Raw genomic sequence first — 12560 nt, forward strand, 5'->3', positions numbered from 1 at the left:
TACTTTGCTAGTTGTACAAAACAAGTACACTTATCTAGATTTTTTCCACGAGAGGCGGTATTTAATTACATATCCTTTAAATGCTCGTAATCTTACCGGTGATATAGAGTGCAATACAATCCAAATGGTAAGGGATAATTTGCTCTGTAAATCCATTGTTTTCATTGTAAGGAAAAATATCAGTCAAAAAATAAATGATTATTGCAACGATTTTTTATGAATAAGAAAAACAGAGTAAGTGTTGATTACCTTTTGATGAATAAGCATTATATACGAGGATTGTCTGGTAAAATTGTGGGCAAAGCGTTTTTCTCGAAAAATAATGGGTGGACTTAGCTGAAATTTTCAGCAAATATTAAATTATCAAATTTAAGTGAATATTATTTTTTTTTAAATATAGACAAAAATAAAGATTTTATTATGTTTAAATGTGCACGGTCCTACGGTGCACGATAAAAAGAGGTTTGAATCTCGAAAACACAAGTATTCTTTCAAAATTAAGTAATTATAGATAGAGTTGGGGTAAAATTTGTCCTATTTTTAATCCACTATCTATTTTGTGGTCTTTTGTAAAATTTCAAGGCATTTGCTTAATTTTTGGCAATTTCATGAACATTTGAAATGGGAAAGTGGTAAACGCAACACACAAAAAATGGCGATGTTTGATGACATTAGGACGCACCGGAGACCAGTCAAATTAGATTTTGATGTAGTAATAACTCCCTATAAACCTTTAAATGACTACAAAAATATTTTTAAAAAATCACTATATCTTTAGTATACAAGTGAAATTGGAGTTTTCTAAGCAGAAGCTAGTTGATCGCGTCCCCGGATAGAAAGAAACATACGGGCAAACAGCTACTGGCAACAGTGAAAGACGCTGTCGCTGTAGACCGTCGATATAAGATAGCCTATTTAGTTGAAGGATAGTGAGAAGAATTCTAGTCAATTCGGCACCTGGTAAACTCGGCACCTAGTTAATTCGGCATCAAGTAAAGTGAATTCGGCACCTGGTATATTCGGTACCTAGTTAATTCGGCACCTGGTGCACTCGCCATCTAGTTAATTCGGCACCCGGTTTTTCAATTATTAAGAATATAATAAATACTAATAATTTTTGAAGATGTTTTAGATAATTATTTTTATCAAAGGGTTTTCTTTCATTTTCACGGTGTAGTACATAAACGGTTGCTACTGGAACAAAAATGCTTTCAATGTTTCTATTCCAAAAAGGAACGACTGCTACCTGATATGAATATTTTGGTGACACTTTAAACAAATTGTAAAACTGTCAAAAAGTTACCCCAATTCGTTTAAGTCTCTGATTAATCCTTGTGCACGTAAATATACGTAAATATAATAAAAATATACGAAGGAAACGCAAATTATTTTTCTTTATTCAAATGAAAGAACTTTTACCATCTGTACATCAAATCCTTTTCAAAGCATAATGAGTCCTTGGGGATTTTTGTAGCCTACATGTATACTTAGACTTAAATGATATCTAGAAAAGCTAAAGTATATATAACCTTTGACATTAATATTTTTTTTCTCGAAGCGCAGTAGTGCATACGCTCTGGGTAAAGAAAATATAACCAACAGGCAATATTCAAAACATCGGATCTTGAATGGAGATTTGTCCGACACCCCCCCACCCCCCGAAAAAAAAATTGGATTTTCATAGTTATACAGGTAAGATGAGACACGCCCACCTTCCTTGTCTCTGCCACGAAAGAAAGGTTTTTCAGACAGAGAATTCTTAAACTTTTTTGCTTGTCAATTTTCTTAGGTTGAATTGTATATCTCTTTTTATTTTTGAGTGGGCTTGGATCCCCCACCCCTCCCCCTTTTGGGAAAAAAACTGTAGATCTGAACACTAAAACGGCTGCCTAATATTCTATCTAGTAAGTAACATATAAAGTATATATGATACATTTAAAGGAAAGAGCATTACAATTATCAACAGACATATGTAATCTTTTCCGAAATAGAAAAAAAGGGGGGGGGGATTGTGATCAATTCCACTTTCATTCTAATTTCCAACACAAGTAAATTATTTGGACATTAGGAGTGTTTGACCATACTGTACATCAAAAATTGAATTTAAAAAAAATCAATCAAAATTTACAGCAATACACTCTTTTTGGAAATAAAGGGAAGGCCGAGAGAGAGAAGGCCCCCTTTCTACGTGCTCTATGAATATGTTTGGAGCAGGATCGTTTTAAAGAAACATTTTACCCTATTATGAGCAAGTTTAAACTAGCAATGCGCATGTTGTTGGTTTAATTATCAATGCCGTATATACGGCAAAACCTTACCCCTTTCTCCCTTACTACTAGTATTTCAATTTAAATCTTTTTATCTAGATTTTTTAGTGCTATTTTGAATTGTTCGTGAAAATTTGTATTCCATAATTGAAAAAAAGTAAAATCTTTAACGTCAATAGAATTTAATTCAATATAAAGGAAAAAAAAGTTAAATCGTTCAAATGAGGATCTAATTACAGCATATATATACACATAGCTCCAAGTAAACTCCCGTTTTCGTGATCTTCTCCGAGCGTTTTTGTTTCAGTTCTAAAAGCTGTACATGGTTTAAACATTCTTAGTATATACCGAAAATATGTTTTTGTCTTAAATAATGTTATGTTTGTATGAGATGGTTTAAACGTACAAAATAAATTTGAGTACATGTTACGGAAATGACTGTTACGGAGATGAAAAAGTTACCATTGATTTTTATTTATTTATTGTTTTTAAATGATTTCTTTGTACAGCATCATGCTCTATATTTTTACTTAATAGGTCTATATGAAAAGAAATTGATATAACGACTCCAGTACAATAAAAATCCCTTTTAAAGCAGCAGGGTTATTTGGAATCTACAGGAGGTCGTGTAATTTAGGTTGTAAATATGATGCAACACACGTGTTAAATGACCATAGATATTTTATTACTGAATGTTGAAAATTGTAATAAGATAAAACTCTTTTGCGCCAACTACTGGCTGCAGTGGTAATTAAAAAAATAAGTACATTTTAAGTTTATGAAGTAAGATATACTATGATTTTTGGTATGGTACGAATTTGGTATTTAGTTTCGGTACAGTTCTACATTTTTCAACAATATAAAGTTTTTAATTCTCGTCTTAGGATTTATTTTTAATGTTTATTGAAGTTGTCCCAAAGTTGGAAAGATTTTTTAATGCAAATACATTCCCAAATTATAGTTATTTTTTTCGAGTGAGACAATTTTGTTGGTATGGTGTCTGTAAATAAAATGTGAATTATGGGCTGTGATTATATATTTCAAAAAGGACATTTAAGAAATAAACAACAATGTTAAAAAGATCTCTGGGAAATGAACTTGGTTGGTCACGTGATCAAATCCTGTGAAGCCCGAACTTTTCTCCAGATAGCTATGCTACCTCACTTCATTTAATGCTTCAATACCAATTAATTAATGTTTTTTTTTTTTTTTTTTTTTTTATTTTTGTGCAAAAGCAAGCCATCTTTGTAACAAATGAGCGATTGCCAGGCTTTAATATGAGTGCCTTTTTGCAATTTGTTAGTTGCAAATTAATTTGATACCGAAAGCATCGCGAATATTCGAGTTTTGTGTAAAGTCTGCGCCACGGTAAAATTTCTAATGATGGGGAATCCTGATATGAGAGCAAAGGCAATTGTGAACATGAATGTATTTGATCCTGAAATACTTGTATTTAAAGTCTTATTGTCGAACTTAAGTTAACAATGCGTTCGATGTTTATTAGACTCGTAGTAACTCAATATTCCTTAAATCTATACCTCTGATGGTTTTTTTAATCATAAAATCATGACTGGAACTGCGCCTTACAAATTTCATGAAGATTAGATTTCTAGTGTATCATCCTGGAAACCGAGTTTGTCTTATTTGGCCGTCTGTTGCATGGAAAAGCTTTCGGTAACGTATTGAAATAATGTTTTTTCTTTAACTAGGAATCAAACGTAAGCGTGAGGAATTACAATTTTACCATTATTGACAGAACAATTGCAGTGATAGATATAATATTTTCTACTGACAGATAAAACAAAACTTATAACAGATTTAGTTATATTTATTTGAACAATACCATATTCTTTTATTGACATTTTCTCTTAACACATAAGCAAGTTTATTAATATATATATAAATTGTACTCTGGGTTTATTGCCATGATGCTCTCTGGAGAATATGCACATTTTACTGATAAATTTATTAGCAAAACCTACTAATAGTCTTAGTTATAGATAATAATATTCACAAATTAAAGTGTTATCAATATCATTACCATTATTTCCATGCCTGTTCACATCAAAGCTTTTTAATGATATTTATGTAGTGATATTCGCCTCGTTTTTCTCCGTTGCATCGGGCTCGATGCCTCGTGATTCTAGACATTTCTCTCAAGAATAAGATGGGTTAATGACAAAGGACGATTTGCATATTCTTTTTCATCAGTTCTTTTAGATCACTTAAATCAAGTTTTGATCGTATGAATCATCAATGACGTTTTATGGAATAATTAAACGATTGCTTCTTGTCAGTGTCATTCTCCTATTTCAGGGCTTTTATCGAGAATGAATGTCGACTCTCAATTATATTTACGATAATAACTATGCTAGTGAAATCTAAATATAGTAAAATGACATCACCTCATGCCTAGTGAATTCTAAGAGGAGTAAATATGAACCCTGATGCAGGCGTTTCGGAGTTAACTTGAAAAAATTATTGATTTTTAAGTATAGATTGAATGGTCATTTTTCAAGTGCTTCTTGTCTCACGATACGTATAGACTTGTAGACGAACATGTTATACTCAGAAAAGGCATTCAAAAAGATTTTCATTACTATTAGCCCACGTTGCGCAGTGGTTATAGCGTGTTCCTCTAGAGTCGTGGAGTTAGAAGTTGATCCTTGCGTAGCGGGTTCGAATCCCACTGCTGGCCGTGAAGACCGGTCCTTCGGATGAGACCGTATAAACCGAGGTCCTTTTTAGCAGTAGGTGCTGACACGAAAAAGATCCCTCACCACCCAATGGCCCTAAGTGTCGAATATATGTCTAGATTCGCAGCCCTCAACGGGCAAGTGGTGGCTCTCAATATAAGTCAAAAGTTCTCGAGAGGGACGTTAAATAACAAAACTTTACTTTTATACCATTATATGCACATGTACAAGAATCATGATAATCCAGATATTTTAGAGGAATTGCTAGCACTGGAAATTAAATTCTTGTCATATAATGCAAATGCTTGTTCTGAAAAATGTAACTTCTAAAAAAAAGTCTTGGGTGAAGTACGAAGCTTCTAAATATGCTTAAGCATCAGGTGAAAGTTTTTTTTTTTTTTTTTTTTGTTTTTTTTTTTTTTTTTGTTTTTTTTTTTTTTTTTTTTCCCCTGACTTTTTGACTTTTGTCTCCGAATATATTAAACATGAAAAGAAAAATAACTGTCTGTTTAAATCTTTCCAAAGGTTGACAGAGGTTGATATTATAAGGTTAAGGTTGCTGTCAGGGTAGAAATCAGATTAAAAAGACTTTAATAAATAATATAAGTTGCACATCCTTTGAATACAACATACATGTACTGATCATTCAAATTTTGGACGCTTCTATGAATGGTTCTTTATATTTTTGAAGACATGCCCATGCCCTAACTATTAGACATACTGCGAAATATTACTGCTCATAGTGGATTATATTCTTTTAAAGTTGCATATTTATAAACTTTCTTTTGGATTCAATATCAACTTAATTCTAAGGAAAAATACAAATTTACCCTAAATATAAGATTGATGAATCAAGCTTTAAAAAATACAATTCCAATGAATTGCTATACCAAAGACTTTATTTTTTTTAAATGTAAAAATAAGTACCTATTCTGTATCCCTTCATAGGTCAGAAAGCTGAAAAGAATAACAATGAATCATGTCCTTTAATTCACAGATTTGCAAATTTGTATCAGGCAGACAAAAAAAAAATGAATGTAAAGAATGTCCCAGGTCGTCAGTAGGGCAGTGATCGGAATACCGGAGTTTATTGTTTAAACTATACACTCAGATATCTTGAAACCTGCGTAATGATTTAATTGCATTTGACTTCATGGACACTATAAACAGTGATAAACACTTTCATTAGTTTCTGTAATGATACCAATGTAAAAAAAAATGCACGCATGTGAACATGTTTTACTTCGAATCTTAAAAGAACTTATCGCGTAATTTCAAATACAGTGGTTAAATTTTTGGAATATACGGTTTGGTGACTTATAAAATACAACATAATGTAAGAAAATTCCATGCTTTCAAAATGCAGAGTATTACTTTTTTGTAATGGGAGTTAATTATGCTACTTTTCTTTAAGAACATTTTAGATAATCAGATGTTATCAATAAAATTAGACATATTCATACCCCTATCTATCTTTTTTTTTTTTTTTTTTTTTGTCTAAGAATTTCATTTGATTATGACCGTTCACGGTAGCTCAGTCGGTAGAGCGCTCGCTCCGTGATCGGGAGGTCGTGAGTTCAAATCTCGGCCGCGACAGACCTAAGACGATAAAAAATAGGTAGCAACTGTTCCTTCGCCATGCGCTCGGCACTTTGGAGTGAGAGTTGCGGGTCTTTCGGATGAGACCTTAAAAACCGAGGCCCCGTGTCACGGCAGGCGTTGGCACGATAAAGATCCCTCACTGCTCAATGGCCCTGAGTGCCGAGTAAAGGTCAAAATTTGAAGCCCTTCACCGGTATATGGTGACGTCTCTATATGAGTGAAAACTTCTCGAATGGGACGTAAAACAATATACAATCAATCAATCAATCATTTGATTATGTAAAATACTTTTTATAATATTAATATAACCACTACGTTAGGTTTTGATTATCGCCGCACGGCATGCATGTTACAACGTAACGTTACTTTTCGGAACTCATTTTCAGTTCATCAGCAAATCTTTATAACCTCTCATGTACTTCTTTTAAATAATTTTTTACTTCATTTTGCTATAAACTGTCTTTTTTTTAAGTTAAAGTATCAAATTTATTGGACCTCTGTCCAGATGTTATTACTAAATTCATTTTTTCTGCATAAATCTTATGTATCATCAGGTTCAAAATGAGTGTCAAAGAGGAACATCATTACATCGAGACATCTTCCGGTGCGGCGATAGACTAGACCCGACTTGTATTTATTGTAATATTTTATAAAGTATTGCATATATCTTAATAAAATTTACGGCACAAGTCAAAATAGATAGAGGTACCAGTGTATAATATATAAAATCTTCATGACAACTTTCGAGTATTAAAGATTTTATAGCGGAAGACCTTATCCATTTTATGGGTAAAACAATAACGAGGTTATGTCATATTTGGCTTTTTTTCTGTTGCTTGTTTCTTATCTTTTGAATCGCAACTAAGATGATCAGTTTGTACATTATACTGTTTTTCCCGTTATTTTTTTAATGCAGTATCAGATTATACATAGTGCACAGACGTAAAAGCCATCATTTCCCAATCTATAAAGATCAGTTTAGCTACTCTTAGTGTGTAAAAGCATGTAAAATTCTTGAAAAGAAATATTTCTCTGAAATTTGCTAATTCATGAAACCTTAAAATCCCCATCGTGTTTCCAAAAAACGACTACTAACAATTTCTTTTCATTTTGTATAAAGTCCCGATTAACTAAATCAATGGGGAAAAATTAACGTGAAAATGAATCAATATTTTGTAGTGATAAGCCGAAGCACAGAGTAGAAGATGTTCTTACAAATGAAATATTGCATTGCACACAATTAAGAAGCATCTACCCGGTACGTTATATGAGAGTATGATTATTTTATTTTTAGTCAGGATATGGTTTGACTTGAGTGACGTTAAGGAAAACTCTCCCGAGTCATTTTTTTTTTCATTTATTATTATTATTATTATTATTATTTATATGAATGTCATACTTTTACAGTAAACCACTTCTACATCATTGTGTAGGTTAGTCAAAAAAAGTTATATATACAAGTACGTTATATCAGGTTTGTATAGACCTATCGGCTGATTAAGAAATGCGGATTTAGACATTGTACATACATGTATGTTTTTCAGAAATTAATTATATATTTATCGATTTTTTTCATATCTCATGACATAAGTGCAAAGTATACTAATCGTCTAATTCTGTTCAACACAGTTTGGACTACTGACAAGAATTTCAGGTCACTTGTCCTTGAATTTGACAAATGGATTGTAGCGGTTTGAATGTTTTTTTTTTTTTTTTTAATATCAATCTCTCTTTATCTCGCCACATATTTAACCCTGTTGACAGTAAGCAGCTACTAAACTTCACAATTGTAAAATAAGACAATTGCTAATTGTTGTATCTTGGTCCCCACCAAAGGTTACTTGCTAACTGAACAAATCTTTTCAAAAGAAATTTCGAATACAATTATAATTTGCACTAAAATGTGTCATCGAGGGCACCCAAGAAATACCGCCAGTGATTAAGAATTATGTTCATGTCTAAGAGGGTTGTCTCTAACGATCCCAGAGAACTATGGTAGAAGATTTATTTAGGGATACATTTATTTAAATGGTAATCATGACTTTTTGTTTTCTTTTTCAATAACAATCATTCCCAAAGAGAACCTAAATACTCAACAATTCATGTTTCAAAACGCATTCAGCATCTACGAAGAGTGAAATTAACGATATAAGAAATCTTTGTCAAAACAGCTTAAAAATGATTGCAGGATTTTTCACAATTTGAGTGCAACTTTACGTGATTGTATGAATCAAATGTTTCCACTTTCGAAAACCATAATATATTATCAGCGCTTGGTTGTTCGTTGCTATCAATTTCATGGCTTTTTTTTTATACTTTTGCATAATATTGTATCCAAAGGAGATTAACAGACAAATATGCTCTCGTGTTTTGAAAGAACTAACAATGTTTCTTCTATTATTCGCTAACGGAAACAAAGCATTGTGTTAAATATTATATCTCATGATTTCGAATTGTTTTCTGTATGTTATCCACTTCACTGTATGCTTCAACCCTCTTCCTTGGATAAAGACCGTGCTACGACTTTAAAATCTAAAAATATTGAAACATTCACTAGCGAGAAAATTGCGTCAATTTTAATAGATATACAATGACCAAGGATCCAAGTTACATTAATATTTGATAAATTCAACTTACAAAGAGTAGAAATAAAAATAGAATGTATTGCTGACGATATTCGTCAATAAAGTTACACGAGTGTGCACCATTCTTTTATCGTTTTAAGGGTTGATAACATAAATAGTTCATACAGTATACTGTGATAAGATCATTACGTTTTAGATTATATATCTGCAGATAATAGCGGAGGTCTAGAGATATAAAGACATTACTCTCTACGAGGATGGCTAGATTTGGTAAGAAAATTAAAATCACAACATTGATTTTACAGTGTTCTGTCACATAAATGCATTTGATAATAAAGAAGGATAGACTATCAAACTATATTTTGCAGTGGAATTCTTTCGCTCTAGATGACCGGAAAATAACCGGACTATGTAATATTTTTAGGGGAAAAACATAGTTAGATTTTTTTCTTTATACTATATTTCATTTAGGACCAAGTAGTTCAAAACATATCTTAAAAAATAACAAGAAAAAAAAAACACTATGTAATGCAACATCCGCTGGCACCATTACCGTGAACGAAAGTGCACTTTATGGTTTTCTCTTTTTTATATAAAAGAAGTAGCTTCGATTCTTTTTGTCAGGTAAAACAAAAATTGAAATAACATAAAGCCCCTTACCTTTTATTCATTAGTTAATGATATTTTTTTCGTCAGCCCACTTACAATAGAGCAATACCAGTGACAGTTAAGGTAAAATCAACGTAAAACAATAAGTACATGTAAATGGAACATATTATCGTCATCATGTCTGTGGACCATTTTTGTAATTTTTTATGTCTTCGATTTATTCAAAATTTAAAATTAATATCTTACCCTAACTCTGAGAAATATATATTTACATTTGCAGAAGTATACTACATGTATTTGGTGTTTGAAAATGTATTTATTGGTTAATAGCAGTAACAAAGGTATTCCTTATTGGTTCAAACATTAGTGATAGTAAAAACTCAAAAACATTTAACTTCATACATTACTCCAAGTTTGAAAAAATATGCATATTCAAATTCGCAAAAAATACCATTTTGTATAAAGACATACATTTATTGAATATTAGCATTAACAAATTTATTTCCAATTGGTACAGATTTATTTTTCTTTTCTTATCTTTTGATTTGAAGCTAAACTGGTCAGTTTGTACATGACTGAGGTATTTCCGGGTTTTTTTTATTATGCAATTATAGATTTATAGATTGCACATAGCGCAGGTACTTGAAATAAAACATTTTTTCTTTCATCTTGAATAGATATCAGATATTATCTTTTTAAATGCAACTGAAAAGTTTGACGTCTCTATCTATAAATCTTAATAGGGGTTCTAAGAAATAAACCTGTTATAATGAGGACAGAACAAACAATGATCTCTGCAAACATCACACATTGAGGACAGAGCAAACAAGGACCTCTGCAAATATCACACATTGAGAACAGATCAACCAAGGGCCTCTGCAAACATCACACATTGAGGACAGAGCAAACAAGGACCTCTGCAAACATCACACATTGAAAACAGAGCAAACAAGGACCTCTGCAAATATCACAGGTTGGAACAGTGGTGTAAGCACCTCAATATCGGTGAAATTTGTGATAATGTGCTTTTATTAAAGAGGGATACTTCTCATATTTCTTGTATTAAAAACGTAATGAAATTTTCACAGATTCAAGAAGACATTATCTCTGGGTGATGGTATGAATTACATTAAAATTGACTGTTTTATTTTAGAAGCAAGGTCAGTGCAAGGTTATTGTCTTTTTCCTTTACAATAAAAATTAAAAAAAAAATACTATTGTCAATCATGCGATGCCTACTTCTATTTCAAAAGCAAGAATATTTATCATGTTGCATAAAAGATATTAGCATATAAGGTCTTTCTGATGATACTACCAAAATGACAGGAATATTTCAACTAAAATAGATATGGGCTAATCCGAACTTCCTCTAACTTTCTTAATTTTTTAGGATATATAAGTTGTTATTATATGTTTCGTATATTCAAATTTTTCTTATGTATACATATGGTAGAGTAGTCATATAAAGATACATATTGATACGAAAACAAAAAGTTTTGATCATTTACTAAGCGAGAAAAAAAAAAACACTTATATCAGATTTTTTGCTCAAATCTGTACTTGGACTGGAAGCTTTTAAAATCTAGCAAAATTGTAGTTTGTGTGGGAAATTATAATTTTTTGATATATTCGAAAACGCCAGCCCATTATTATAAATTTTAATTACATTTGACATTTTTTAAAGTCTTTGATTGTTCAAAATTTTTAACTAAATTCATTTTTCTACAGTAATTTTGAGAAGCAGAAAAGGAGATGTTTTCATACGCTGTCGTTCCGCCAAAAATATAGTCCCTGCTGTATTTCAAACTCAATTTACCATTTCTATCTAAAGTTGTACGACTATGATGAGGAAAGGAAAATATGATTTTTTAAACCCTTTACATCTAAATGTATGACATATAAGCAAATATACTTTGAATGTTTCATCTAGTCATTAACCAGATAAGAATCCCTCCTTTATTTTTGTGTTGATCAGATTTCAAGCAATTGACATAAAAAAAATCGAAAAATATCAGAAATTATCAAAATTAAAAGCTAATTTCTAATTAACTACATCGTCCTATTGTTTAAGCGCAAGAAATACATCCATCTTGATCACATATTTCTGTGACTTTTCTCAAGTAAAGCACAAGTATTTAGAAAATTAATGTCTTTTCAGTTTTTAACCTAGGATATGTTATTAACGGTTTGTATCTAATATGGAGAGTGCAATGTAAACATTAAACCTCGGTTATAGCGAAATTCTGAGAAAATTTGAATTTACTTCGCGAAATCCGTAATTCATTAAAATTCATTAAAATCGAATTTGTTAAAGTATACATACATGTATCAATTTTTCAAAAAAGAGTTTTTTCATCATGTATTACCATTAAATGTATTAAGGGAGGAATAAAATACAAAAATTACTTTGGAGTTCGAAACTTTTCGTCCGAAATGAATTTCAAGTGTAAATACCTATAAAAAAAAAAACCCTGTCAATTCAATATTTTAAAAATGAACATCTTTGAAAATTCGTCATTAAAGATTCAACATCTATGGGACACAAAATAAGTTTGCTATATCCGAAAATTTGCTATATCCGTGTTAGTTATAAATTTTCGTTATATAATTTACAAGGGCCTGTTAAAAATTTTGCCCGGGATTTAGAAAAAATCGCTTTATCTGTAATTTCGCTATATCCATGTTCGTACTAAACGAGTTTTATTGTACATGATTTGACTCTTCGTATTTTTTTTTAAATAGAGGAAGAAATATATCAGTATTTTAAAAAGGAAATAACACTCTTGAATCAATATTTGAAT

General features: G+C 31.2%; 1 protein-coding gene; it reads right to left on the bottom strand.

Annotated features, from left to right (window-relative positions):
* Positions 1-12560, bottom strand: part of LOC133200459 (uncharacterized) — an 84980-nt gene that overhangs the window by 44609 nt on the left and 27811 nt on the right.

Source organism: Saccostrea echinata, unplaced genomic scaffold, assembly GCF_033153115.1.
Source record: "Saccostrea echinata isolate AGI-Se365-2 ecotype Australia unplaced genomic scaffold, CSIRO_AGI_Sech_v1 ptg000040l, whole genome shotgun sequence".
NCBI classification, from domain to species: Eukaryota; Metazoa; Mollusca; class Bivalvia; order Ostreida; family Ostreidae; genus Saccostrea; species Saccostrea echinata.